A 27,587-nucleotide genomic window follows, 5' to 3' on the forward strand; every position below is an offset into this window, starting at 1 on the left:
CCCATCCACAGGAGGCCCGCGTCCGATGATCCTGCTACTCCTCGAGCCTCGTCTAGCCAGCACAGGAGAGACTCCCCAGCTGCTCCTTGGTCACAGCCGTCTCAGCCCTCCCGTAGGGGAGCATCGTCATCCCCAGCCTCCTTTAGAACTTCCTTCTCGGCCTCCAGGAGGGGGCGTACAGGTCGTTCCTCCAGAAGAAGATAGGGAGAGAGGCCCCCTACGCCTGCCCAAGCCTCAGGTGGGGGGATGCCTCAGACTTTTTTGGCAAGCATGGAAAAACCACGGAGCAGACCCGTGGACAGTAACAGTGTTGAAGGAGGGGTACAGGCTACCGTTTCTGGCAGAACCTCCTCCCCTGATCCCGGCTATTAGGGCGGAGTGGTTGGCTCCCAAAGACCCCTTGAAGAGAACAGCCTTACAAGAGGAAGTTTCCACGATGCTGGCGAAGGGAGCAATGGAAACAGTACGGGACCCGGGCCCGGGCTTCTACAGTCGTCTCTTCCTGATGGAGAAAGCAACAGGAGGTTGGAGACCGGTCATAGACCTTTCGGCTCTCAACAAGTTTCTGTGCAAAACCGACTTCAAGATGGACACCCCGAAGTCAGTCCTAGAGTCCTTGAGGGAAGGGGACTTCATGATGTCCACAGACGTCAAGGACGCTTATTTTCAAATCCCAGTCCACCCCTCCAGCAGGAAGTACCTTCGGGTGAAGTGGGGTGCCCAGACCTTGCAGTTCAGGTCCCTCTGCTTCGGACTATCCACAGCGCCTCAGGTCTTCACGAGGATCTTCGCGACAGTCTCAGTGTGGGCTCACGAACGGGGCATCCGCCTGATTCGTTACCTAGACGACTGGTTGCTCCTTTCATCCTCAGAGGAAGTTTTGAGGGATCAAGGCGCGAAGCTTCTGCAGTTCTGCAAGATTCTAGGCATCACCATCAACCTGGAGAAGTCTCATCTGTCACCCTCCACCAGGATGGCTTATCTAGGGATGGTCCTGGATTCCCGTCTAGTGAGAGCCTTTCCGTCGGAAAAGAGGCTGACCAACTTAGACAAAATCCTCCGTCCCTTCTTGGTGGGACAACCCAGGAGAGCAAAGGACTGGCAGAAACTAATAGGTCACCTTGTGTCATTGGAAAAACTGGTTCCCCCTGGGGAGACTCAAGCTCAGGAGCGTCCAATGGAACCTGAAGGGACTCTGGAACCAGACGGATTCCCCCCACAAGGTGGTTCCAGTTCTCCCGGAAACGGAAGAAGTCCTAGTGTGGTGGCAAGACCGGACAAACACCCTCAAGGGGTGCCCATCTCCTCGGAAGGTCAGCAAGAGGCAGTTGGACGGAGAAAGAAAAGGCACAACACATAAACATCCTGGAGATGAGGGCGGTTCGAAAGGCGTGCCTACAGTTCATCAACCTTCTATGGGGAAACACCGTGGCGTTGATGAGCGACAACACCACAGTAGTAGCATACATAATGAAGCAGGGAGGACTGAAGTCGAGGGAGCTGTGCGATCTCACGTTAGAACTTCTGGATTGGGCCACGACAGAGCAGATCACGATCGCAGCGAGGTTCATTCCAGGGAAAAGAAACGTCCTAGCCGACGGGTTCAGCAGGATGGGTCAAGCGGAGGGAACCGAGTGGACCCTGCACTCAGAGGTAGCCAAACTCATCATCCAGAAATGGGGTTCGCCAGTGTTGGATCTCTTCGCAACAAGACTGAACGCACAACTCCCCGTATTCTGTTCTCCTGTCCCAGACCCAAAAGCAGCGTTGGAGGATGCCTTTTAACACCGGTGGGACAATCTGGACGTACTGTATACGCTTTTCCCCCTTTCGCGTTGCTCAGACAGGTGCTCAACAGGGTGAGGATGGCCCACAACCTAAAGATGACTTTGGTAGCACCCTGGTGGCCGGAGAGAGAGTGGTTCGCCGACCTAAAGGAACTAGCGTGTCTTCCCCCGTGGCCTCTTCCAGACAGACCAGACCTGCTGCGGCAACCCCACTTCCAAAGGTTCCACGACAATCCTCGATCCCTCTGCCTTCACGCGTGGAAGTTATCGAGCGTCTCCTGAGGAAGGAAGGCTATTCAGCTAGAACGGCCGAAAGGATGTCGGGATATCTGAGGCGTTCATCGGTAGCGGTGTACCAGGCTAAGTGGACCACCTTTACGAAGTGCTGCTCCTCCAGAAACATCAAGCCGTTGAGGGCCTCTATTCCGGACATTGCGGACTTCCTGGTACATCTCAGGGATGTAGTCGGTATGTCTATCCCGGCCATCAAAGAAGTCCGTGCAGCTTTAGGACAAGTCTTCCTACTGAAGGGCATCGATCTGGGTTCCTCGAGACATATCTCAATGCTCATCAAGAGCTTCGAACAAGCATGTCCCCCTCAAGCCGTCAGGGTGCCGCAGTGGGATGTGGCGAGGGTCCTGAAGATGTTAAGTGAACAACCGTTCGAACCCCTGAAGGACATAGTGGACAGGGACCTCACCCTCAAGACTGTCTTCCTGTTGGCACTGGCATCAGCTAAGAGAGTGGGTGAGATTCACGGGCTGTCTTACGAGGTCTCACACGCGAAGGGTTGGCGTGAGATTTCCATCAAGTTCGTCCCGACTTTTGTGGCGAAGACCCAGAATCCAGCAGTTTGGGATCCCAAGTTTGAGGGTTTCTCAATACCAGCAATTCCTCGTTCGGGCAATCCGGAGGACTTGAGGTTGTGTCCTGTCAGAGCCATAAGGAAATACCTGGAGAGGACTTCTAATCTCCGTCCTGGTATCAAGAGCCTTTTTGGCTCCACAGGTACAGTGAAAAAGCCGGTTTCAAAGAACACTATCTCCTTCTGGCTAAGACAGGTGATTATCAGGGCCTATAGCAGTGTGGGCGTTCCCCTGCTGGGAAAACCCAGGCCCCATGACATTAGGGGTCTAAGTACCTCCCTAGCTTTCGAAAGGAACATGGCAGTGGCGTAGATCCTAAGAGCAGGCACCTGGTCTAACCAGTCTACCTTCACAACGCACTACCTGAAGGAATGCTCAAGAAAGTCCCTAGACGGGTTCTCTATAGGAACAGTCATCTCCGCGCTCCAAGCGATTTAACGGTGTAGCCCCAGGTACAATCGTGGGTAGTAAGACCAAGAGACACAGGTTCGTTTCCTTAAAAACCCCCTTGTTCTTCCTTCCCCCTCTTTCCCTTGCAGATAGACTCAGGTAGAGCCTGCACAAGACCTCAGGTCACAACATCATCAAAGGACACTTCTCCGAGGAATTCTTGCACAGGTGAGTTACTTAGACACTAACATGAGCTCTTTGTGTAGTTTTCTCCTACGTTTCGTTTTCTGACCATCTCTGAAGCTAGCCCCCTATCTAGGTTCCTTTGCATCCTGCTTTGCTAGATCTAGGGGCCAAGAAGGACACTCTCACCTCCTAAAGTGTAAGTCTCCTAAGAAAGTAGTTCGAGGTAAGTTTCCGTGTTGGAACAAATCACAAATTTTAATTAATTTGTATTTTTCAATATTAATCTTACCCGATAATCATGTAGCTGTCAACTCTGTTGCCGACAGAAATCTACGGTCGGGATACGCCAGCGATCGCTATACAGGTGGGGGTGAACACCACAGCGCCATCTGTGGTCAGGTACTCCAGTACTTCTTGTCAACACCACCTCAATTTTTCCTCTGTCGTGCCTCCGGCTAGACCTACATGGATACGCTGTTGATTCTGGAGTTATTGCTCACGATTTGGTGATGTATTTGCTCTAGAGTTTAGCCTTCGCTATTCAGGAAGCTATATCATTAGCTTAGCAAGTTTTTGGAATTAATTTGATTTAATTTTTGATTTAATTTTGGTACGAAGAGAGTATGAACTCTCTTTCACTTTTAAATGGCCGACCCTTCCCTTAGACGGAAGTGTTGGTGTCGAAGAGAGTATAGACTCTCTTAATTTTGCTTAACAAAGTTATAGATTTATTTTATATCTCTCCGCCTTTTATAGGCCTCTTTGATTAACTTCCTTTTATTATAAACTTATTAAAATTAATTTTTATATTTGTTTATATTCGACCTTTCCTAATAGTAGGCGGTCTTTTCTTGGAACCGAAGTTAATTAACTTGAGCCCGTCATTCCGTTTTTACCTGTTAACATATTATGCTATTTTAATGTTTTTGAAAGAATTTCTTTGATAGTCTTGTACTGTTTTCAAAGTTGAACTAACGTTTTGTTTTGTCTCTGCAGTTGTTGACGTTCAGAACGTTCAACTTGCGCTCTATCGTTACGATAGAGAGAGAGTCTATCACGGTGTCACGTTGCAGTAAGAGTAAACCGATTCTAGCGTTTTGTTCATTCTTTCTTAGCTTAAATGGTTTTAATTCTAATAAAGGAACTTTTTATTTGGGAAACCTTTCAGTTTTTTTCCTTTAACAATAATATGTTTTAACGATATATATAATTGGGCTCTTCTCTCAGGTGCTAAGTCAAGAGAGAGAGAGAGAGAGATAGAGACGGAGGGAGAGAGAGGAGGATAAACGTTTCGTTCAAGCGGGTAACGTTGTTATCGTTTTTGCTCTTCTCCCTAGTCTCTTTAGGGGAAGAAGGTAAACGTTTCTAGAGTTTTATTCTTGTTCTCAGGCTTTATGCGGTGAGAGATTTTAAACGTAGTTTATTTGATCTAGTGTTTAGTCTCTTTTCCAGCCACTGAATTATTTATCTTTCATTATGTTTTTCTGTTACATTGTAATACTGTTTTCGCAATTACTAACTTTTAATGAAGGATAGAATTGCGTGTTTCAGGTATAAACCACTTAAAGTTTCGAGTTCAGTGAAATAAGTGCAAACAGAAAATCAAAAGTGATAAAGTGATAAGCGCAAAGTGTTACAGTGTTGCGTTCGAGGGTTCGTCTGTTCGTGCCAGTTGTTCGCCTAGTCTGGGACCTCTTACAAGCTCCCAAGCCCAGGGGAGAAGTAATGTCGAAGAACTTATGGGTTCAGCAGGCCTTGATCGACGAACAGACGTTTCCCTCCGTGGTTTCGGGTGTAACCAACTCACGTAGCCGACGTGATCACCCCACCCACACAAAGACGAGAGAGCCCATTTATTCCTCGTCTGCGGAAGAGGTTTCTCGCAGAAACCATGGACCAAATCTTGCAGCTTTTAAGTGCAAGTCGGTCCCTTCCGCGCAAGTCCAACTCCTAGGTGGTGCCATTAGCACTGGGTCAGTTCGGACTTGCTGCAGTACGACAACTGCACACCTCCCAGAGAGGCAAGGTGGTATCGCAACAGACAGTAACTCCGTCTGTTGCCGCACCAGCTGTTTTAGACCCTCAGTTTCAACGGACAGTAGCTCCGTTTGTTGTTGTCTTTCTTAAACTCTAGTGGTCTATGCTGCTGACAATGCAGTCTCAGCTTGCGGTGTTGATGCAGGAGTTTCAGGCAGAGAAGGTTAACACACCTCCTCCTGCGAGCGCTCCTCCACCTCTACGCAGTCCAGCCTGCCAGACGTATGATGTTGAGGTTCCTCAAGCTACCTCCATGCGTGAGCTGCCGCATTGGGAGTTGCCAGATACCAGCTCTGTGCAGCAACCTCCACTTTCCTTGAGGCAGGAGCCTCTTGCCACGCGGCAACCTCCTCAACACTTGAGGCAGGAGCCTTATGCTTTGCAGCAACCTCCTCTACCCTTGAGGTAGGAGCCTCATGCGTTGCGACTACCTCCTCCATCCTCGAGGCAGCAACCTCTTGCGGTGCGACAACCTCCACCATCCTCGAGGCAGCAACCTCAACTCCACCTCTGCGCAGTCCACCCTGCCAGACGTATGATGTTGAGGTTCCTCAACCTACCTCCACGCGTGAGCTGCCGCATTGGGAGTTGCCAGATACCAGCGCTATGCAGCAACCTCTTGCGTTGCGGCAACCTCCACCATCCTTGAGGCAGCAACCTCAACTCTTGCGGCAGCCACCTCCACTCTTGAGGCAAGAACCTCAACTCTTGAGGCAAGAGCCTCAACTCTTGAGGAACCTCATGCTATGAGGCAGCCGCCTCAACGCATGCAGCAACCGCATTCTTCACAGCATGAGCCTCTCTCTGCGCAGCTATCTCCTCAACCCTTGAGGCAGACGCAACTCTTGAGGCAGGAACCTCACAGGAGCCTCATGCTATGCGGCATCCTCCTCAAACCATGAGGCAGGAGCCTCATGCTATGCGGCATCCTCCTCAACCCATGAGGCAGGAGCCTCATGCTATGCGACATCCTCCTCTACCCATGAGGCAGCCTCATGCTTATGAGGAGCCTCATGCTATGCGGCATCCTCCTCAAACCATGAGGCAGGAGCCTCATGCTATGCGGCAACCGCCTCAACCCATGAGGCAGGAGCCTCATACTATGCGGCATCCTCCTCAACGCAGCATGAGTCTCATACCATGCAGCATGAGCCTCATCCCATGCAGCATGAGCCTCATCCCATGCAGCATAAGCCGCACGCCATGCAACATGCTCTGCTTACCTTACAGCATGCTCTACATACAGCATGCTCTGCATACAGCATGCTCTGCATACCTTACCGCATGCTTCTCAGTCACACATCTTTGGTTGTTGCCAACTCACTAGACTGTCAAGCAGTTTCATAACGTTGCCTTCTAGTCTGCTGCTTTTGCACCAGTGAAACCCTCACTGAGAGAACTTAGCTTTTCTCGGATATGGTTCCTGTAGATGAGAAAGTGCTATTCTCCCTCCTTCTGATTTTCCCTTGAGGACTCTGTCATTTGGAGAGGAGCCTTTAGCTGCTTAGCCTCCTATGGACTTTTATTTAAGCATAGCATGCTTCCAGGGAGGGTAATGGTTCCACTTCAGTCGCTAACCCCGTCTGTTACCACACCTGCTCCCATAGACCTTGAGCTGTGTTGCAAGACATGCAGTCCAAGCTTAGTCCTTGTTAGAGGATTTTTTGTTTACGGAGTCAGTGTGTCACTGGGAAGACGTTCAACAACCAGCAGAAGTGACTTGTTGTGACGCAGTGCGGCAACCTCAGCAACCCGATAAGGAGTTGTCTGTACGACCCAGACAGTCTAGACAGCTTCGGGTTGTCACTGTACTTCCTCGCTTCCCCATGGTTGACAGTTCACAGACTGTGCAGCAGTACCATGATCTTGTGTCCGGCTCCGTCAGACGACTAGCTTTTAAGAGCTCCCACAAGTCGTCGCTGTCTGGAGATTCTCAGATGGACTATGGATCTGACCAAGGAACTGGGCCTCCTGGTCAATTTTGAGGAGTCCCAGCTCGTCCCATCCCAGACCATTGTCTACCTGGGTATGGATCTTCAGAGTCGAGCTTTTCGGGCTTTTCCGTCGGCCCCAAAGATATACTAAGCCCTAGATTGCATCCAGAGCATGCTGAGAAGGAACCGATGCTCAGTCAGGTAGTGGATGAGTCTAACAGGGACACTTTCATCGCTGGCCCTGTTCATCGAGTTAGGGAGACCCCACCTCCCCCCCTTCAGTATCATCTAGCGGCTCACTGGATAAAGGACATGACGCTAGAGACGATCTCAGTTCCTGTTTCCGAAGAGAGGAGGTCTACTCTCACGTGGTGAAAGAACAGCTTTCTTCTCAAGGAAGTCTATCTTTGGCTGTTCAGAAACCCGACCGCCGTCTCTTCTCTGACGCATCAGACACGGGCTGGGGTGCGACTTTGGACGGACAGGAATGCTCGGGAACATGGAATCAGGAGCTAAGGACACTTCACATCTATTGCAAGGAGCTGTTGGCGGTTCATCTGGCCTTGATAAACTTCAAGTCCCTCCAGCTTAACAAGGTGGTGGAGGTGGACTCTGACAACACCACAGCCTTGGCTTACTTCTCCAAGCAGGGAGGGACTCATTCGTGGAAGTTGTTCTAGATCGCAAGGGACCTCCTCATCTGGTTAAAAGATCGAAAGCTCACGCTGGTAACAAGGTTCATTCAGGGCGATATGAATGTCATGGCAGATCGCCTTAGCCGGAAGGGTCAGGTCATCCCCACAGAGTGGACCCTTCACAAGAATGTTTGCAGCAGACTTTGGGCCCTGTGGGGTCAGCCAACCATAGATCTGTTCGCTACCTCGATAACCTAGAGGCTCCCGTTGTATTGTTCTCCGATTCCAGACCCAGCAGCAGTTCACGTGGATGCTTTTCTGCTGGATTGGTCCCATCTCGACCTGTATGCATTCCCGCCGTTCAAGATTGTCAACAGGGTACTTCAGAAGTTCGCCTCTCGCAAAGGGACACGGCTGACGTTGGTTGGCTCCGCTCTGGCCCGCGAGAGAATGGTTCATAGAGGTACTGCAATGGCTGGTCGACATTCCCAGGACTCTTCCTCTAGGAGTGGACCTTCTACGTCTACCTCACGTAAAGAAGGTACATCCAAACCTCCACGCTCTTCGTCTGACTGCCTTCAGACTTTCGAAAGACTCTCAAGAGCTAGGGGCTTTTCGAAGGAGGCAGCCAGAGCGATTGCCAGAGCAAGGAGGACATCCACTCTCAGAGTCTATCAGTCTAAAGGGGAAGTCTTCCGAAGCTGGTACAAGGCCAATGCAGTTTCCTCATCCAGTACCACTGTAACCCAGATTGCTGACTTCCTGTTACATCTAAGGAACGTAAGATCCCTTTCAGCTCCTACGATTAAGGGTTACAGAAGTATGTTGGCAGCGGTTTTCCGCCACAGAGGCTTGGATCTTTCCACCAACAAAGATCTACAGGACCTCCTTAGGTTTTTTAAGACCTCAAAGGAACGTCGGTTGTCCACTCCAGGCTGGAATCTAGACGTGGTCCTAAGGTTCCTTATGTCATCAAGATTTGAACCTCTCCAATCAGCCTCTTTTAAGGACCTCACATTAAAAACTCTTTTCCTCGTGTGCTTGACAACAGCTAAAAGAGTAAGTGAGATCCACGCCTTCAGCAGGAACATAGTTTTCACATCTGAAACGGCTACATGTTCCTTGCAGCTCGGTTTTTTGCTAAAACGAGCTTCCTTCACGTCCTTGGCCTAAGTCGTTCGAGATCCCAAGCCTGTCCAACTTGGTGGGGGACGAACTGGAGAGAGTACTTTGCCCAGTTAGAGCTCTTAGGTACTATCTAAAAAGGTCATAACCTTTACGAGGACAATCAGAAGCCTTATGGTGTGCTATCAAGAAGCCTTCTCTTCCAAGGTCTAAGAACTCAGTTTCTTACCTATTCAGGCTCCTGATTAGGGAAGCACATTCTCATCTGAAGGAAGAAGACCTTGCTTTGCTGAAGGTAAGGACACATGAAGTGAGAGCTGTGGCTACTTCAGTGGCCCTCAAACAGAACCGTTCTCTGCAGAGTGTTATGGATGCAACCTATTGGAGAAGCAAGTCAGTGTTCGCATCATTCTATCTCAAAGATGTCCAGTCTCTTTACGAGAACTGCTACACCCTGGGACCATTCGTAGCAACGAATGCAGTAGTAGGCGGGGGCTCAGCCACTACATTCCCATAATCCCATAACCTTTTTAACCTTTCTCTTGAATACTTTTTATGGGTTGTACGGTCGGCTAAGAAGCCTTCCACATCCTTGTTGATTTGGCGGGTGGTCAATTCTTTCTTGAGAAGCGCCGAGGTTAAAGGTTGTGATGAGGTCCTTTAGTATGGGTTGCAGCCCTTTATACTTCAGCACCTAAGAGTCGTTCAGCATCCTAAGAGGACCGCTACGCTCAGTAAGAAAGACGTACTTAATAAAGGCAGAGTAATGGTTCAAGTCGTCTTCCTTACCAGGTACTTATTTATTTTATGTTATTTTTGAATAACTAATAAAATAAAATACGGGATACTTAGCTTCTTTGTTAACATGTATGCTGGTCTCCACCCACCACCCTGGGTGTGAATCAGCTACATGATTATCGGGTAAGATTAATATTGAAAAATGTTATTTTCATTAGTAAAATAAATTTTTGAATATACTTACCCGATAATCATGATTTAATTGACCCACCCTTCCTCCCCATAGAGAACCAGTGGACCGAGGAAAAAATTGAGGTGGTGTTGACAAGAAGTACTTGAGTACCTGACCACAGATGGCGCTGTGGTGTTCACCCCCACCTGTATAGCGATCGCTGGCGTATCCCGACCGTAGATTTCTGTCGGCAACAGAGTTGACAGCTACATGATTATCGGGTAAGTATATTCAAAAATTTATTTTACTAATGAAAATAACATTTTTCCTAGCATACTTACCTCGAACTACTTTCGGGTAATGGCCTGCCCTTCCGTCCCCGAGTGTCTTCATGACCCTTTAAGTAATTAAACAACCAAGAACTTACTGAGGGTCGAGACCCAAGCTAGCACGCTCCCTTATCCGGGACTAGCCTCAGGGCACGTATCCTTCCGCTTGAGGTTAGCCTTCACAGAAAACGGAAGTAGGGTAAACTACACAAAATCCTGGTCGGATGAGAGGAGATTTCCAGGTACTCACAAGAAAGTAGTTCGAGGTAAGTATGTTAGGAAAAATACAATTGTTCCAACACGGTTACTTACCTAGAACTACCTTCTTAGGAGTTACTGGTTAACTCTACCTAACCGACCAGCTTTTTGTACAATTTACCCCCCTCTTCCCGTTTTCTACGGGGTCAACCTCTGGCAGTGTGGTACGTGCCCTGAGGCGACCCTGGGGTCAGGCAGCGTGCTAGCTCAGGTCGAATCGCCAGTAAGTTTCTGGTCGCGACGCGATAAACATCTCGCCGCGCTCTCTCTTACCTTGTGCGATCCTTGTGTCCCCCGATCCTTTGTGCTTACCGCGTGTTACCCACGTGTTTCATTTTCACTTTCCCGTTCCATCCTTGTGTCTCTTGGTGTGTTAGCTTTGTGTTATGGAGCATCCTCGTCGTTGCCCTGGGCCTGTGGCTGGGAAGTCTTGCGCGGCTTTCCTCTCTAAGCCTGAGGTTGATCCCCACTCCTTGTGCTCCACGTGTAGGGGGAAAGCGTGTTCCCCTACCTCTACGTGCCCGGAGTGTGCTAATTGGTCTGAGATCCAGTGGGTGCTTTTCGGGACGAAGAAGAAGAAGGCAGCTAAGAAGATGCCTAAGGATTCCAGCTTTTCTTCGCCTGTAGGTTCGCCAGACTACTCGGCAGACCGTAGCGTCCGTCCTTCTTCCCCTACCCAGCGTAGGGGACGAGGTAAGTCCGTTGCGGGAAAGAGGCCCATTGCCCTTCCCCAAGAGTCTGATATTCCTGTGGGGGAAGTTTCCAGTGTGGGGCAGGCATGTGTGGGGCCTGAGTGTAGTGCGGAAGTGTGGGTAGGAGGCGAGGGCCTGGTGCCCGCAGGTCCCGTCGCCTCGGAAGATCCAATGTGGGGTAGGCCGAGTGCCGATACTTCCCCTTCCTCGTGGCGTGTTTCGGGTGCTTCAACCGCCGGGGAAGACACGGAGAAAGGTAGTTCGTCGTCTTCGGACCCCGCCACGTGGGTGAAACCTAGGACTCCCTTCAGGTCTCCCGTTAGAGGAGAAGAGGATGTAGATCAATGGCTCTGTAAAGGGCTCACGCGGTCTCCTCCGGCTCCCTCGGCTACGCTACCCCCCATGTTTCTGCAACCGCCCACACCTGAGAAACGACGTGATTTTCCCCCCGCGGTCTTGGACGTGTCGGCCGGTTGGAGAGCTCCGTTCTCATCCTTGTCGTCGTCGTCGTCATCGGACTCTTCGTCTTCTTCGTCTTCAGAGGACGAAGACTGGAACCTTAGCAAGAGGAAGAGGGAGAAATACCGCAAGAAGAAAAAATCTCGTTCCCGCTCGAGGCACGGTAGGAAACGGTCGAAGTCCTCTAAGAAGAAAGCGAAGAGGAGTAATTCAAAGGACTGGGTGAATGTCACAGTGCCCCGGAGCGAGCTGTTTAGGTTTTCCACAGCCGCGGCCGCTTCCGGGTGGCTCCCTAGAGCCTCGCCTTCGTTGTGTCACCCTCCTAGCTCCTCCTTCGGACTAGCCGCCCGGCATGAGGGCTCGAACCGGGACCCTCGTGTAGTGTTTAACCCGACGGTAGCCTCCGCCCCTTCTTCCCTTAGGAAGGATATAAGGAGTGTGAAGGAAGGCTTAGCATTGACCATGGGCACATTGGAGGCCTTCCTTAAGCACCAAGGGCCCCCGTTGGTCCGTATGGATTCCCCATCCACGGAGCCCCCCGTGGAACAAGGTACTCCCATGACGGATGCCTTCGTATCTACGGGGCAGCCCATACCACTGGCAGGCTCGGCGGGCGTTGGTACTCCCATGACGGATGACTTCGTCCCCACGGGCCAGCCCATACCACTGGCAGGCTCGTCGGGCGTTGCTTTTCCCACCGTCACGGCGTATCCCCGTACGGAGGAACTGGTGACGGAAGACCTGGTGGAAGGAGGAGAGTGCTCGACGGACGACATCTCCTCCTACCGTAAGGTTCTAGCCCTTATTCGAAGGCATCACCGGTTGGATGAGCCCAAGCCTTCGGCTGCAAAGGCCGTACTTTCCGGACTGTCCAGGATGATCGACAGTCTGGTACAACAAAAGCCATCTTTGTCTCTCCCTCTCGCTCAAGACGTGAAGTTGGGGATGGAGCAGATTGATGGATACTTGGCAGGACTAGCTGAGGCCCCCAGAAGCCAGAGTTCCTCCAAACTTCTTCCGGGCCTGAAATCCCAGAAGCGTTTTTACGTTCCCGAAGGGCATCGCGGTGGTCCCCGTGCAGTAGAAGCAGCGGTGACCGCGCTGAACCAGGGAACCTCGGAAGACAGGGCATCCACTGCCCCCGTGTGCTTTTCCCCGTCGGAAGCATCTATGATGGAGGACATGGCTCAGGACCTGGTCTACGTGTCCTCCTGGTTAGATTGGTGGTCATGCGCTTTGCTGGGGTTTCAGGCATCACACGACCTCTCCCTCCCAGAAAATCAGGCCATGCTGAGGGATCTTGTTAGCTCTGGGGGCAAAGCTTTTAAGTTTTTATCGTCCTAGTTTCTGTCGGTGGCTTCGAACTGGGTCCTGAGGAAAAGGGATACAGTACTGAGCAAGCTAGTGCGGAAGTTGCCGGACAGGGAAGCAAGGAGACTGAGGAATTCCTCCGTGTGGGGGGATGACATTTTCCCCATCAATTTGGTAGAAAATACTATGGAGAAGGTGAGGAAAGTGAGAGAAGCGGATCCTAGGCCCCCTCCTATGAGGAAGGCCACGTTTAGGAGAGCCCCAACGGACGTCCCTCGCCTCTCACAGGCCACACCCTTGCTGCCCTGAAGAGATCCTCCTTCAGCCCCTTGGCTTCAAGCCTCGCAGCAGCCCACCCGTAGGACCACGGCAGGCCCTCAGTCAGCCTACAGACCCTCCTACGGTAACGCTAGGAGAGGTAGATCTGGCCGCTCCTCCAGGAGAAGGTAGGAAGAGAGGCCCCCTACTCCCGCAAGAGCCCCTAGTAGGGGGATGCCTCAGACATTTTTGGCAAGCATGGCGGGATCTCGGTGCGTATCCCTGGACGGTGACGGTCCTGAAGGAGGGCTACAGACTCCTGTTCCTGGAAGAGCCTCCCCCTCTCATCCCAGCCCAGAGAGCTGAATGGCTGGTTCCAAAGGACCCCTTGAAGAGGGCGGCGCTACAAGAGGAAGTAGTGTCCATGATCGAGAAGGGAGCTTTGGAGACAGTGGAGAACCCCGGCCCGGGTTTCTTCAGCAGGCTCTTCCTTGTGGAGAAATCGACAGGAGGGTGGAGGCCAGTCATAGATCTCTCAGTCCTCAACAAGTTCGTCTTCAAAGACGGAGTTCAAGATGGATACCCGTAAGACAGTGATCGCAGCCTTGAGGGAGGGGGATTTCCTCATGTCTCTCGACCTCAAGGATGCCTATTTTCAAATCCCCGTGCACCCCTCCAGCAGGAAGTTCCTCAGGATCAAGTGGGAGTCCAGTGTCCTGCAGTTCAAAACCCTGTGCTTCGGCCTCTCGACGGCCCCGCAAGTGTTCACGAGAATGTTCGCCGCGATCTCGGCGTGGGCACACGAGAAAGGCATACGACTACTCAGGTACCTGGACGACTGGTTGCTGCTTTCTGCCTCAAGGGAACAACTGAAGGAGCAAGGCGTTATGTTGCTCGACCTCTGCAAGGTGTTAGGGATCACGGTCAACCTAGGGAAGTCCCAGCTAGTCCCCAGCACCAGGATGACTTACTTGGGGATGGTCCTGGACACCCAGTTAGTAAGGGCCTTCCCCTCAGAGGAGAGGTTAGCCAACCTAGAACGTATCCTTCAACCCTTCCTGACGGGACAACCCAGGAGGGCCAAGGACTGGCAGAAGTTACTGGGTCATCTGGTTTCCCTGGAAAAATTAGTACCGCAAGGGAGACTCAGGCTCCGCCCGGTACAGTGGAATCTAAAGGAGGCGTGGATCCAAGGCAAGGAGCCCCACAAAATAGTCCCAGTCCTCCCGAAGACGAGAGAGACCCTTCTTTGGTGGAACATCAGGTCAAACACAGAGAAGGGGATGCCCTTCGCCTCCGACCCCCCGGAGATGCTGTTGTTCACGGACGCATCGAAGGAGGGCTGGGGAGCACACCTGCTAGGAAAATCAGCAAAAGGGCAGTGGTCTAGCGAGGAGGCGTCTCTCCATATAAACATACTAGAGATGATAGCGGTTCTGAGGGCGTGTCGACAGTTCATACACTTCCTGCGAGGGAACACTGTGGCGTTAATGTGCGACAACGCCACAGTAGTGGCGTATGTAAAGAAGCAGGGAGGCATGAAGTCAAAGGTCCTCTGCGCCCTAGCCACGGAACTGTTGGAGTGGGCCACAGAAGAAGCGATAGAACTGACGGCAAGGTTCATTCCAGGAAAGAGGAACGTGATGGCCGACGGCCTCAGCAGGTAGCTCGAGCAGTCATCCTACTGTGGGGCTCCCCAGTGATAGACTTATTCGCCACACGTCTGAATGCCCAACTCCCCGTGTTCTGTTCTCCAATCCCAGACCCGTCAGCAGCGTTCGAGGATGCCTTCCAACATCCCTGGGACGGTCTCGATGTGTACGCCTTCCCTCCCTTCAGTTTGATCAGGCAAGTGTTGAACAGAGTGAGAGTGTCGTCCAACCTGTCGATGACTTTAGTAGCGCCCTGGTGGCCGGAGAGAGACTGGTTCGCAGACCTAAAGGAATTAGCTCTTCGTCCTCCTTGGCCGCTTCCGGACAGGCCAGACCTCCTGCGACAACCTCACTTTCACAGGTGGCACGAAAACCCTCGATCCCTCCGCCTTCACGCGTGGAGGTTATCGAGAAGCTCCTGAAGAAAGAAGGATACTCATCGAGAACCGCGACAAGGATGTCTGGTTATCTACGGCGTTCTTCGGCAGTTGTCTACGAGGCGAAGTGGGCAGTCTTCCTGAAGTGGTGTGCATCCAAAAACATCAGGCCCTTAGGGGCGTCGATCCAGGACATTGCAGACTTTCTGGTGTACCTGAGAGACGATGTGGGTTCGTCCATCCCGGCCATCAAAGGAGTTCGAGCAGCTCTAGGTCAAGTCTTCCTCCTTAGGGGCATTGACTTGGGAGCCTCAAGGCACATCTTGATGCTCATCCGCAGTTTTGAGCAATCATGTCCCCCCCAGGAGGTACGGGTTCCACAGTGGGACTTAGCAAGAGTTCTCAAGGTTCTGTCAGAGCCGCCCTTCGAACCTCTCAGGGACGTACTAGACAGAGAACTCACCCTTAAAACAGCTTTTCTTTTAGCCCTGGCCTCGGCGAAGAGAGTTAGCGAGTTACACGGCCTCTCTTACGAGGTCTCACACTCCAAAGGGTGGAGGGAAGTTGTCTTTAGGTTCGTCCCTAGTTTTGTGGCGAAAACGCAGAACCCAGTGTGTTGGGATCCTCGGTTTGAGGGTTTTTCGGTGCCAGCCATCCCTCGATCCGACAACCTGAAGGATCTACTCTTATGTCCCGTGAGAACTGTAAGAAAATACCTGGAGAGGACTGCAAAATACCGCCCCCAGATCAAAAATTTATTAATCTCAATAGGCCGGGTGAAGAAACCGGTCTCGAAAAATTCTATCTCTTTCTGGCTGAGACAAGTGATAAAGAGGGCCTACGAGGCTTCTGGGACTCCTCTCCCTGGAAAACCAAGACCTCATGATATCAGGGCTCTGAGCACCTCTCTGGCTTTCGAGAAGAACATGGCTGTGGGTAAGATCCTGAAGGCTGGGACCTGGTCTAGACAGTCCACCTTCACGGAACATTATCTAAAAGATTGTACGAGAAAATCCTTGGACAAGTTTTCTATTGGCCCAATCGTGTCGGCCCTTCAGGAGATCTAAGGTCATAGCCCCAGGGTAACCGGGGGTGTTAATGCCAAGAAACACTAGTTCCTTCCTTAACCTTACCCACCCCCTTTTTCCTTCCTTCCCCGGATCGAACGGGCCAGGAAGATGTTGAGAAGACCTTAATCACTGAAAGGAACACCCTTCAAGAGGACATGTATGGGAATTGGTTTTGAAAAGGTAAGCCATTTAGACACTAAGTGAGTTTTTTGGATGGTTTTCCCTTACTTTTCGTGCAGTTTTCAAGTGGTCTTGGAACCAAGACCTCCTTAGAGGTTCCCTCTCTCGCGTGCCTCCCCGTCGAATCCTGATCCCTGCAGGACACTCCCACCTCCTAAAGTGTAAGTCTCCTAAGAAGGTAGTTCTAGGTAAGTAACCGTGTTGGAACAAATCACAAATTTTTATGTAATTTGTATTTTTCCTAACATACTTACCTAGAATACCTTCGGGTTATGGCCCTCCCATCCTTCCCCGAGAACCTGCAGGATTGAGTAATACCTATTCCAACGAAACTTACTGGCGATTCGACCTGAGCTAGCACGCTGCCTGACCCCGGGGTCGTCTCAGGGCACGTACCACACTGCCAGAGGTTGACCCCGTAGAAAACGGGAAGAGGGGGGTAAACTATACAAAAAGCTGGTCGGTTAGGTAGAGTTAACCAGTAACTCCTAAGAAGGTAGTTCTAGGTAAGTATGTTAGGAAAAATACGAATTACTTAAAAATTTGTGATATTACTTAAAATTTGTGATATTTGGGAATACCAAGCAATAATTATCTACTTGTAAATAAAAATCAGTTTTATGCTGGAATTGCTTATGCTGTACTTCAGTCGCAATAAAACATGGTATGGCACAATTAATCATAGAATTGCTAACATTATCTTGCAATATATTTGCATATGCTCAAATCATGAGAATTTTATACTGGTTAGCTGCATTATGACTCCCGTACCATATCTAAGGTAATTAATTTAATGTTTTGTTTTTTTAGAAATTGAATATTTTGTTGAAGCTTCCAAATACCTGGCATTAGGAAAAATCTTACATAATTCTTTTAAATTCATAGTTGGTTTTATTTTAATTTTTTTATTTTGATATGTTAAAATATTTTATTGCATTTTTTTATTATTGAATAACAATTACTTTCTCCTGCCATAATAGTCTAAGAATTATGAGCATTTTGTTTGCTCTCACAGAATTTCTGAAGCTAAAAGTTACACAACTAACTGAAGTTTATATTCTTTCAGAAACCTGGACCAGAAATGAGTCAACTTCCAGCATCGGGAAGGTACAACTTTAATGTTGCAGATGTTAATCAGGGGATTGAAGGAAACACTGAGATAGGCCCTGGTCAGCATCCCATGGAAATGAACATAGACCACATTTTCTAAACCAGGAGGTCATGAGCATGATGGGGACAATGTCCAGAGTTCCGCAAGCAAGTGGTCTAGGCCAGACAGATCCTGGGGAACAGAATACCAAGCGGTCCTCCTGTAGGTCCACCTTGTTCTATTGCTATTGGGGTAATGAGTCCCTGGACTGACATGACCTAATACTGCAGATACATAGAAAAAGGGTTAATCCAACAACAGCAAGTGTTCTTGGTTCATGCTTATAAATGCCAGCGTTGAGAGCAGGTAAATTGACATAAGGCAGATGAGTAGACTTGTCTTTTCTTTTGTCTTTCCAGTTTGTATAATAGTGATGTACAGTATGTATAATTCTGGGTGTAAAATATTTGGGGAAGATGAATATCTCACTAGTGCTGAATTTTATTTTCTAATGGAAAATTTAAACATATTAGGTTTCATTGAAATTACTCATCATAATACAAATCTAAGTTTTGTTTTTCTCTTAAAATAACTGCTTCTTGCTGTTAATATACATAAGCAAAGTCAATACTATTTAATGGTTTTTAGTATTAAAGTCTTATGCTATAAAGGGGAACTTAGCAAATATTCAAATTGAAAAAACAAACCCTCATCCTTTAATAGGAGTATGATCTCAGTAAAGCTGGAAACTCGGCTAAGATTTATAATACGGTGTTGGTAGTTACCGGTGGGTGGCGGGGAAGCCACGCACTTGCGAGCCCTCTGACTAGCCACTTTGACTTCAGCCGTTGAGCAGTAGGATGTACTCTTGTTGTGACCTAACTTGGCTGTTATCTTTCTCTTGTCAGATTGTTTGTTTACGGGCCTACAACCCTACCCAGGTGTATCGGGCCTCAAGTATGGCACCTTCATAAGCAGAATCAATGTGAATCCCTATTCTTTGTGCCCTTCTTGCAGAGGTTATGACTGCATGCAGTCATTCCCCTGTGAGGAGTGTAGGATGTCGCCATCCTCACAATGGTTGGAGTATAGCAAGAGGACGAAGAAGTCAAGCTGAGGTTCTTTGCCTCCAGGGTCTTCCTTAAAGTTGAAGAAATATGCTAGACCTCTCTTCTCTTCCTCTGAAACTCTAGCTTCTGAACCTCTACCCTCTCCATCCTCCAGTGGGATTACAAAGAAGGATAACAACTCTCATAGCCTTCCGTAGGTCTCGAGGGTATCCTGCCCACAAAGAAGCTCCTACAAACCCTAGCAACATCTAGGACTAATTTCTTCTTCTGCTGATATGACTTGTTCCATCCAGCGCCAGACTGATAGTGCAGTCAATCTATACTCCTCATCTTCCATAGTCCTGTTACTGACAGTAAAGGAATCCTCAATGACGTCTTCTAGTACTGTAATGGAATGAAAGGTCCTTGACCTCCTTCTCTTCCCATCCTCATTCATTCGACTTCGTTTTCTACAGTGGAGTTTCCGAGTGCTGCCCACATATCAAAGGTTAAGAGGAGATATTGCCTTTAACCTTCTTAGCCCCCTGCATGGAGATGTAACAAGGGTACCTCCAGTTCACCCAGGGGATCAACTTCTCCAGCTGAGAAAAGGCGTACCCTCACCTCATCCGATGATGAATCTTCCAAGATTTCTCACTGCAGAGGACAAGAGATCGTCTGATCTTCTCGTGAGATATTGCTTGTGTGCTCACCTGGTCATGAGCATTCACATATATTTCTGCACATTCTCCAGGTAGGTCATAGTCTCCTGTTTGACTGCACTTTCCTGTTCTGATGCGTTCTCCTGTTAGCGCACACTCACCAGATCCTGAGCTCTCGGATGTGTGTGTGCTCACCGCATTCCTTTGTTGGCATGAATTCACCTCTACTGTTCGCGTGCACTCTACTCTTAATGCATGCTCTCCTGTTCTCGTGCACTCTACTCTTAATGCATGCCCTCCTGTTCACAAGCACTCATCTGTTTTCTCGCACACTCTTCTGTGCGCGTCTTCTCTTTTGACAAAGTGTGCTCACCTGTTACATCAAGTTCTCCAGTTAGCAAGCACCTGTCTACGAACAATCGCCTATTGGCGAACGCTCACCATCTCCTGTTACAGCATGCTTTCCTGTTTGTGAACACACTCCTGATAACAAGTGCTCATCTGTTGCTTGAGTGCTCAAGTTTCTGAATTCGATCCTCAGGATGACTCCCTGATCATAAGTCACCGTAGTGAGTCATGCCTAAACTCTCTTTTATGTGATAGCTTTCCTTATAGAACATTGTCATTTACAGGTTAGATCACCCACATGCGCCCCCCCCCCCTGAGAGCGCACATTCATGTTCCAACAGAGGATAGACCTACCTGAAACACAACAAACATGTTCTTCAAGAACTCGCTCACAGAAGTATTCCTTGAGCAATCGAGGAAGGCAGACATTCCCGTCAAAGAGAAAGAACTTCTTGCATCTATAGAGGACAAACATAAGCTTTCCACAAGAGCATTGTAGGGATCCCTCAACTGTTGAGAAAAAACAATTAAGGACAGCTTAATCTATAGAACTTTCCCACGTGACCACCTGAGCCCTTTAGAGATATAGGTATTCGCTCTGTCACCCATGGCTAGCACAGAAGCAAAGGGCACCTTTTAGGGCTGCAAAGGATAGCCTCGTAGTACCATCCAGGCTTATTACCGAGGTCAAACTGGAGGCAAGCAGAACTTCAATGAAGTCCTTCAGAATGTGTATACTCAAAGGGAGAGGAGTCCTTGGATACTCATATGCACCCAATTCAGATGCTGCCCTGGCAGAGGCAGATAACCCAGAGATCAAATCAACATTTCTGAAAGTACTTTTACTCATCAGACAGGTTATTGTATGGGGATATGTAACCAGAGTTCAAATAGAGGTGTGAAAACTTCAGTTGGTCGGCTGTTTGGCACCACACAATGCTCAGGCACACCCTGGAACTTCCCCTGTCAAGAACTAGTAAGAAAGACAGTTGATAATGTCAGTACATGGGTCTTTTGCCAGAGAAACAGTTTGTACAAGCTGCTCTAATGGGATTTTACCTCCGGCACTCTCCTGACAGGAAAGTTTACATCCGAGAAGAGGCCATTCTTTCACCTCCACTGGGGGATCAATGGATTGGCTAAGGACACAATCCATCATATTATCGGTATCCAAGTCTGCCAGCATAGAAGCTACTGCCATGGCAAGCTTCCAGGAAACCTCTTGGTTGGACGACTGGTCAGGAACAGTGGTTTACTTTGTCTCATATCAGAATCTAACAGATGTTGAGGATAGAAAGTTTACATACTTGGTTCTGTTAGGGGCAAAGGCAGTCACCTTCCTGGCCCACCAGGACTCTAAACAGTGGATCACAGCTTTCTCAAGTGGAGGGATGCAGTAGCAGCTAAGTTCGCGAGACATGGGACAACAGTAAGCACTGGCATTAAGAAATGCGTCAATCACTCAGAACCCAACTCTCTTTTCCCCCCGACGAAGTTGATAGAATGGTGGAAAAGATCTGCAAACTTTGTTCAGCCCTTTCAAACCCATTATGGACACTCCAGAAATGGAAGGGACAGGATAGGAACCACTAACACAAGGGAAGGCTGTCCTCTCCTTCTACTGCCACAAGCTGGGGATACCTATCGAGCCACCAGGTTGGTGAAGGATGGATACCGCCTCCTGTTCGCTGGCTCTTGCCCTCCCCTCACTCAGGCTCCTACGATGTGGTCATCATATCACCCAACCTCAGAAAAATATCTCCCCTGACAATCAGAAGTGAGGTTAATGCTAGACAAAGGCATGCTGCAGGTAGTATGTGACGGATCTCCTGGCTTTAACAGTCAAGTGTTCTTCTTGGAAAAGTCAACTGGCGGCTGGAGACCAGACTTCATTCAAGATGGAGACGAAAAGCATTGTATGAGCTGCCATCAGGAGGACCGACTTTATGCTCACTTGGAAACTGAGAGTTGTATATTTCCAGAAACTACAGTACTTCATTGGTCTTTCAGGAAGTTCCTCCACATCCTCCTTCGGGGGGAATATCTTCCAGTTCAAAGTCCTGTGTTTCTAAATGTCGATCACTTCCTAAGTGGTCACTTAAGTGTTCAAACTTCTCTCAGCTTAGGTTGAAGCCATCAGGATACTGTACATCTTCTAAGGTATGTGAATGAGTGGCTGATTCTATCTTCTCGGAGACACTTTTTCAACATCGAGACAAGTTCCTCTCCTTTTGCCATGATCTTGGATCAGGGAGCAAGAGATGTCCAGCCTAAGACACAATGGTACTGAGAGTTTTCACATTTGACAACTGTGTTGGCAAACTTAGGAGAGTAGTGTGACCTTTTCTGTGTCGCAACAACTACTGGCTCGACAGTGGCAACAGCTACTGGGACTTCTTTCATCCATAGAGAAGCTTGTGCTTCACAGGCATCTACATTAGCAGTCTCTTCAGTGGTGCCTGAAGAGTCACTGTTCAGAAGGCAATGATCCCCCTCACCATCTAGTTCTGGTAGAGTAGAAAGTAAGAACAACCTAGACTGATGGATGGAGAATGAGAATCTCATAAAGAGGACTCTTTTGGAATACTCCCCCTTAAAATATACTACAGTACTGTCTATGGATGTATCAAAGGGAGGCTATGGCACTTACCTGAGAAATCAATTAAGATCGCCGCAGGACTCTGGTCCTAGGAAGAAAAGAACCTGCGCATCAACCTGCGTGAATTGAAGGCAGACCAACCAGCGCTGCAAGTATTCCAATAGTGTCTGATAGGCCACTCAATAACGTTGATGAGCGATAACACTGTTATGGTTAGCGGGCTACGGCCGGATATACTATGCAGTCTTACTATTGGGTTAACAAACCCAATCTTGTCTAATTAACAAACTTGCTCATGAATATGAGAAATGGGCACCACCCCATGTTTTGGTTTAGTGGCTACTTTCCTCTTGGTAAGGGTAGAAGAGAGACTAGCTATGATAAGCAGTTTTTCTAGGAGAACACTCCAAAATCAAACCATTGCTCTCTAGTCTTGGGTAGTGCCATAGTCTCAGTACCATGATGGGCTTCCACTGTCTTGGGGTAGAGTTTTCTTGCTTGAGGATAAACTCGGGTATATTATTCTATCTAATATCTCTTCCTCTTGTTTTGTTAAAGATTTATAGTTTATATAGGAAATATTTATTTTTATGGGCTTATAGCATCCTGCTTTTCCAACTAGGGTTATACCTTAACAAGTAATGATAATAATAATAATAATAATGATAATTTTTCAATATTAATCTTACCCGATAATCATGTAGCTGTCAACTCTGTTGCCGACAGAAATCTACGGTCGGGATACGCCAGCGATCGCTATACAGGTGGGGGTGAACACCACAGCGCCATCTGTGGTCAGGTACTCCAGTACTTCTTGTCAACACCACCTCAATTTTTCCTCTGTCGTGCCTCCGGCTAGACCTACATGGATACGCTGTTGATTCTGGAGTTATTGCTCACGATTTGGTGATGTATTTGCTCTAGAGTTTAGCCTTCGCTATTCAGGAAGCTATATCATTAGCTTAGCAAGTTTTTGGAATTAATTTGATTTAATTTTTGATTTAATTTTGGTACGAAGAGAGTATGAACTCTCTTTCACTTTTAAATGGCCGACCCTTCCCTTAGACGGAAGTGTTGGTGTCGAAGAGAGTATAGACTCTCTTAATTTTGCTTAACAAAGTTATAGATTTATTTTATATCTCTCCGCCTTTTATAGGCCTCTTTGATTAACTTCCTTTTATTATAAACTTATTAAAATTAATTTTTATATTTGTTTATATTCGACCTTTCCTAATAGTAGGCGGTCTTTTCTTGGAACCGAAGTTAATTAACTTGAGCCCGTCATTTCGTTTTTACCTGTTAACATATTATGCTATTTTAATGTTTTTGAAAGAATTTCTTTGATAGTCTTGTACTGTTTTCAAAGTTGAACTAACGTTTTGTTTTGTCTCTGCAGTTGTTGACGTTCAGAACGTTCAACTTGCGCTCTATCGTTACGATAGAGAGAGAGTCTATCACGGTGTCACGTTGCAGTAAGAGTAAACCGATTCTAGCGTTTTGTTCATTCTTTCTTAGCTTAAATGGTTTTAATTCTAATAAAGGAACTTTTTATTTGGGAAACCTTTCAGTTTTTTTCCTTTAACAATAATATGTTTTAACGATATATATAATTGGGCTCTTCTCTCAGGTGCTAAGTCAAGAGAGAGAGAGAGAGAGATAGAGACGGAGGGAGAAAGAGGAGGATAAACGTTTCGTTCAAGCGGGTAACGTTGTTATCGTTTTTGCTCTTCTCCCTAGTCTCTTTAGGGGAAGAAGGTAAACGTTTCTAGAGTTTTATTCTTGTTCTCAGGCTTTATGCGGTGAGAGATTTTAAACGTAGTTTATTTGATCTAGTGTTTAGTCTCTTTTCCAGCCACTGAATTATTTATCTTTCATTATGTTTTTCTGTTACATTGTAATACTGTTTTCGCAATTACTAACTTTTAATGAAGGATAGAATTGCGTGTTTCAGGTACAAACCACTTAAAGTTTCGAGTTCAGTGAAATAAGTGCAAACAGAAAATCAAAAGTGATAAAGTGATAAGCGCAAAGTGTTACAGTGTTGCGTTCGAGGGTTCGTCTGTTCGTGCCAGTTGTTCGCCTAGTCTGGGACCTCTTACAAGCTCCCAATCCCAGGGGAGAAGTAATGTCGAAGGACTTATGGGTTCAGCAGGCCTTGATCGACGAACAGACGTTTCCCTCCGTGGTTTCGGGTGTAACCAACTCACGTAGCCGACGTGATCACTCCACCCACACAAAGACGAGAGAGCCCATTTATTCCTCGTCTGCGGAAGAGGTTTCTCGCAGAAACCATGGACCAAATCTTGCAGCTTTTAAGTGCAAGTCGGTCCCTTCCGCGCAAGTCCAACTCCTAGGTGGTGCCATTAGCACTGGGTCAGTTCGGACTTGCTGCAGTACGACAACTGCACACCTCCCAGAGAGGCAAGGTGGTATCGCAACAGACAGTAACTCCGTCTGTTGCCGCACCAGCTGTTTTAGACCCTCAGTTTCAACGGACAGTAGCTCCGTTTGTTGTTGTCTTTCTTAAACTCTAGTGGTCTATGCTGCTGACAATGCAGTCTCAGCTTGCGGTGTTGATGCAGGAGTTTCAGGCAGAGAAGGTTAACACACCTCCTCCTGCGAGCGCTCCTCCACCTCTACGCAGTCCAGCCTGCCAGACGTATGATGTTGAGGTTCCTCAAGCTACCTCCATGCGTGAGCTGCCGCATTGGGAGTTGCCAGATACCAGCTCTGTGCAGCAACCTCCACTTTCCTTGAGGCAGGAGCCTCTTGCCACGCGGCAACCTCCTCAACACTTGAGGCAGGAGCCTTATGCTTTGCAGCAACCTCCTCTACCCTTGAGGTAGGAGCCTCATGCGTTGCGACTACCTCCTCCATCCTCGAGGCAGCAACCTCTTGCGGTGCGACAACCTCCACCATCCTCGAGGCAGCAACCTCAACTCCACCTCTGCGCAGTCCACCCTGCCAGACGTATGATGTTGAGGTTCCTCAACCTACCTCCACGCGTGAGCTGCCGCATTGGGAGTTGCCAGATACCAGCGCTATGCAGCAACCTCTTGCGTTGCGGCAACCTCCACCATCCTTGAGGCAGCAACCTCAACTCTTGCGGCAGCCACCTCCACTCTTGAGGCAAGAACCTCAACTCATGAGGCAAGAGCCTCAACTCTTGAGGAACCTCATGCTATGAGGCAGCCGCCTCAACGCATGCAGCAACCGCATTCTTCACAGCATGAGCCTCTCTCTGCGCAGCTATCTCCTCAACCCTTGAGGCAGACGCAACTCTTGAGGCAGGAACCTCACAGGAGCCTCATGCTATGCGGCATCCTCCTCAAACCATGAGGCAGGAGCCTCATGCTATGCGGCATCCTCCTCAACCCATGAGGCAGGAGCCTCATGCTATGCGACATCCTCCTCTACCCATGAGGCAGCCTCATGCTTATGAGGAGCCTCATGCTATGCGGCATCCTCCTCAAACCATGAGGCAGGAGCCTCATGCTATGCGGCAACCGCCTCAACCCATGAGGCAGGAGCCTCATACTATGCGGCATCCTCCTCAACGCAGCATGAGTCTCATACCATGCAGCATGAGCCTCATCCCATGCAGCATGAGCCTCATCCCATGCAGCATAAGCCGCACGCCATGCAACATGCTCTGCTTACCTTACAGCATGCTCTACATACAGCATGCTCTGCATACAGCATGCTCTGCATACCTTACCGCATGCTTCTCAGTCACACATCTTTGGTTGTTGCCAACTCACTAGACTGTCAAGCAGTTTCATAACGTTGCCTTCTAGTCTGCTGCTTTTGCACCAGTGAAACCCTCACTGAGAGAACTTAGCTTTTCTCGGATATGGTTCCTGTAGATGAGAAAGTGCTATTCTCCCTCCTTCTGATTTTCCCTTGAGGACTCTGTCATTTGGAGAGGAGCCTTTAGCTGCTTAGCCTCCTATGGACTTTTATTTAAGCATAGCATGCTTCCAGGGAGGGTAATGGTTCCACTTCAGTCGCTAACCCCGTCTGTTACCACACCTGCTCCCATAGACCTTGAGCTGTGTTGCAAGACATGCAGTCCAAGCTTAGTCCTTGTTAGAGGATTTTTTGTTTACGGAGTCAGTGTGTCACTGGGAAGACGTTCAACAACCAGCAGAAGTGACTTGTTGTGACGCAGTGCGGCAACCTCAGCAACCCGATAAGGAGTTGTCTGTACGACCCAGACAGTCTAGACAGCTTCGGGTTGTCACTGTACTTCCTCGCTTCCCCATGGTTGACAGTTCACAGACTGTGCAGCAGTACCATGATCTTGTGTCCGGCTCCGTCAGACGACTAGCTTTTAAGAGCTCCCACAAGTCGTCGCTGTCTGGAGATTTTCAGATGGACTATGGATCTGACCAAGGAACTGGGCCTCCTGGTCAATTTTGAGGAGTCCCAGCTCGTCCCATCCCAGACCATTGTCTACCTGGGTATGGATCTTCAGAGTCGAGCTTTTCGGGCTTTTCCGTCGGCCCCAAAGATATACTAAGCCCTAGATTGCATCCAGAGCATGCTGAGAAGGAACCGATGCTCAGTCAGGTAGTGGATGAGTCTAACAGGGACACTTTCATCGCTGGCCCTGTTCATCGAGTTAGGGAGACCCCACCTCCCCCCCTTCAGTATCATCTAGCGGCTCACTGGATAAAGGACATGACGCTAGAGACGATCTCAGTTCCTGTTTCCGAAGAGAGGAGGTCTACTCTCACGTGGTGAAAGAACAGCTTTCTTCTCAAGGAAGTCTACCTTTGGCTGTTCAGAAACCCGACCGCCGTCTCTTCTCTGACGCATCAGACACGGGCTGGGGTGCGACTTTGGACGGACAGGAATGCTCGGGAACATGGAATCAGGAGCTAAGGACACTTCACATCTATTGCAAGGAGCTGTTGGCGGTTCATCTGGCCTTGATAAACTTCAAGTCCCTCCAGCTTAACAAGGTGGTGGAGGTGGACTCTGACAACACCACAGCCTTGGCTTACTTCTCCAAGCAGGGAGGGACTCATTCGTGGAAGTTGTTCTAGATCGCAAGGGACCTCCTCATCTGGTTAAAAGATCGAAAGCTCACGCTGGTAACGAGGTTCATTCAGGGCGATATGAATGTCATGGCAGATCGCCTTAGCCGGAAGGGTCAGGTCATCCCCACAGAGTGGACCCTTCACAAGAATGTTTGCAGCAGACTTTGGGCCCTGTGGGGTCAGCCAACCATAGATCTGTTCGCTACCTCGATAACCTAGAGGCTCCCGTTGTATTGTTCTCCGATTCCAGACCCAGCAGCAGTTCACGTGGATGCTTTTCTGCTGGATTGGTCCCATCTCGACCTGTATGCATTCCCGCCGTTCAAGATTGTCAACAG

General features: G+C 48.8%; 1 long non-coding RNA gene across 1 annotated transcript in view; it reads left to right on the forward strand.

The window, feature by feature from the left end:
* The window catches only part of LOC137614643 (uncharacterized), a 127,221-nt gene that overhangs the window by 86,057 nt on the left and 13,577 nt on the right, over positions 1 to 27,587 (forward strand). The window contains exon 2 of the long non-coding RNA XR_011039115.1: positions 17,523 to 17,912. This is a non-coding gene — a long non-coding RNA (uncharacterized lncRNA). The remainder of the gene's footprint in view (positions 1 to 17,522; positions 17,913 to 27,587) is intronic.

Source organism: Palaemon carinicauda, chromosome 21 (genome assembly GCF_036898095.1).
Source record: "Palaemon carinicauda isolate YSFRI2023 chromosome 21, ASM3689809v2, whole genome shotgun sequence".
NCBI lineage: Eukaryota > Metazoa > Arthropoda > Malacostraca > Decapoda > Palaemonidae > Palaemon > Palaemon carinicauda.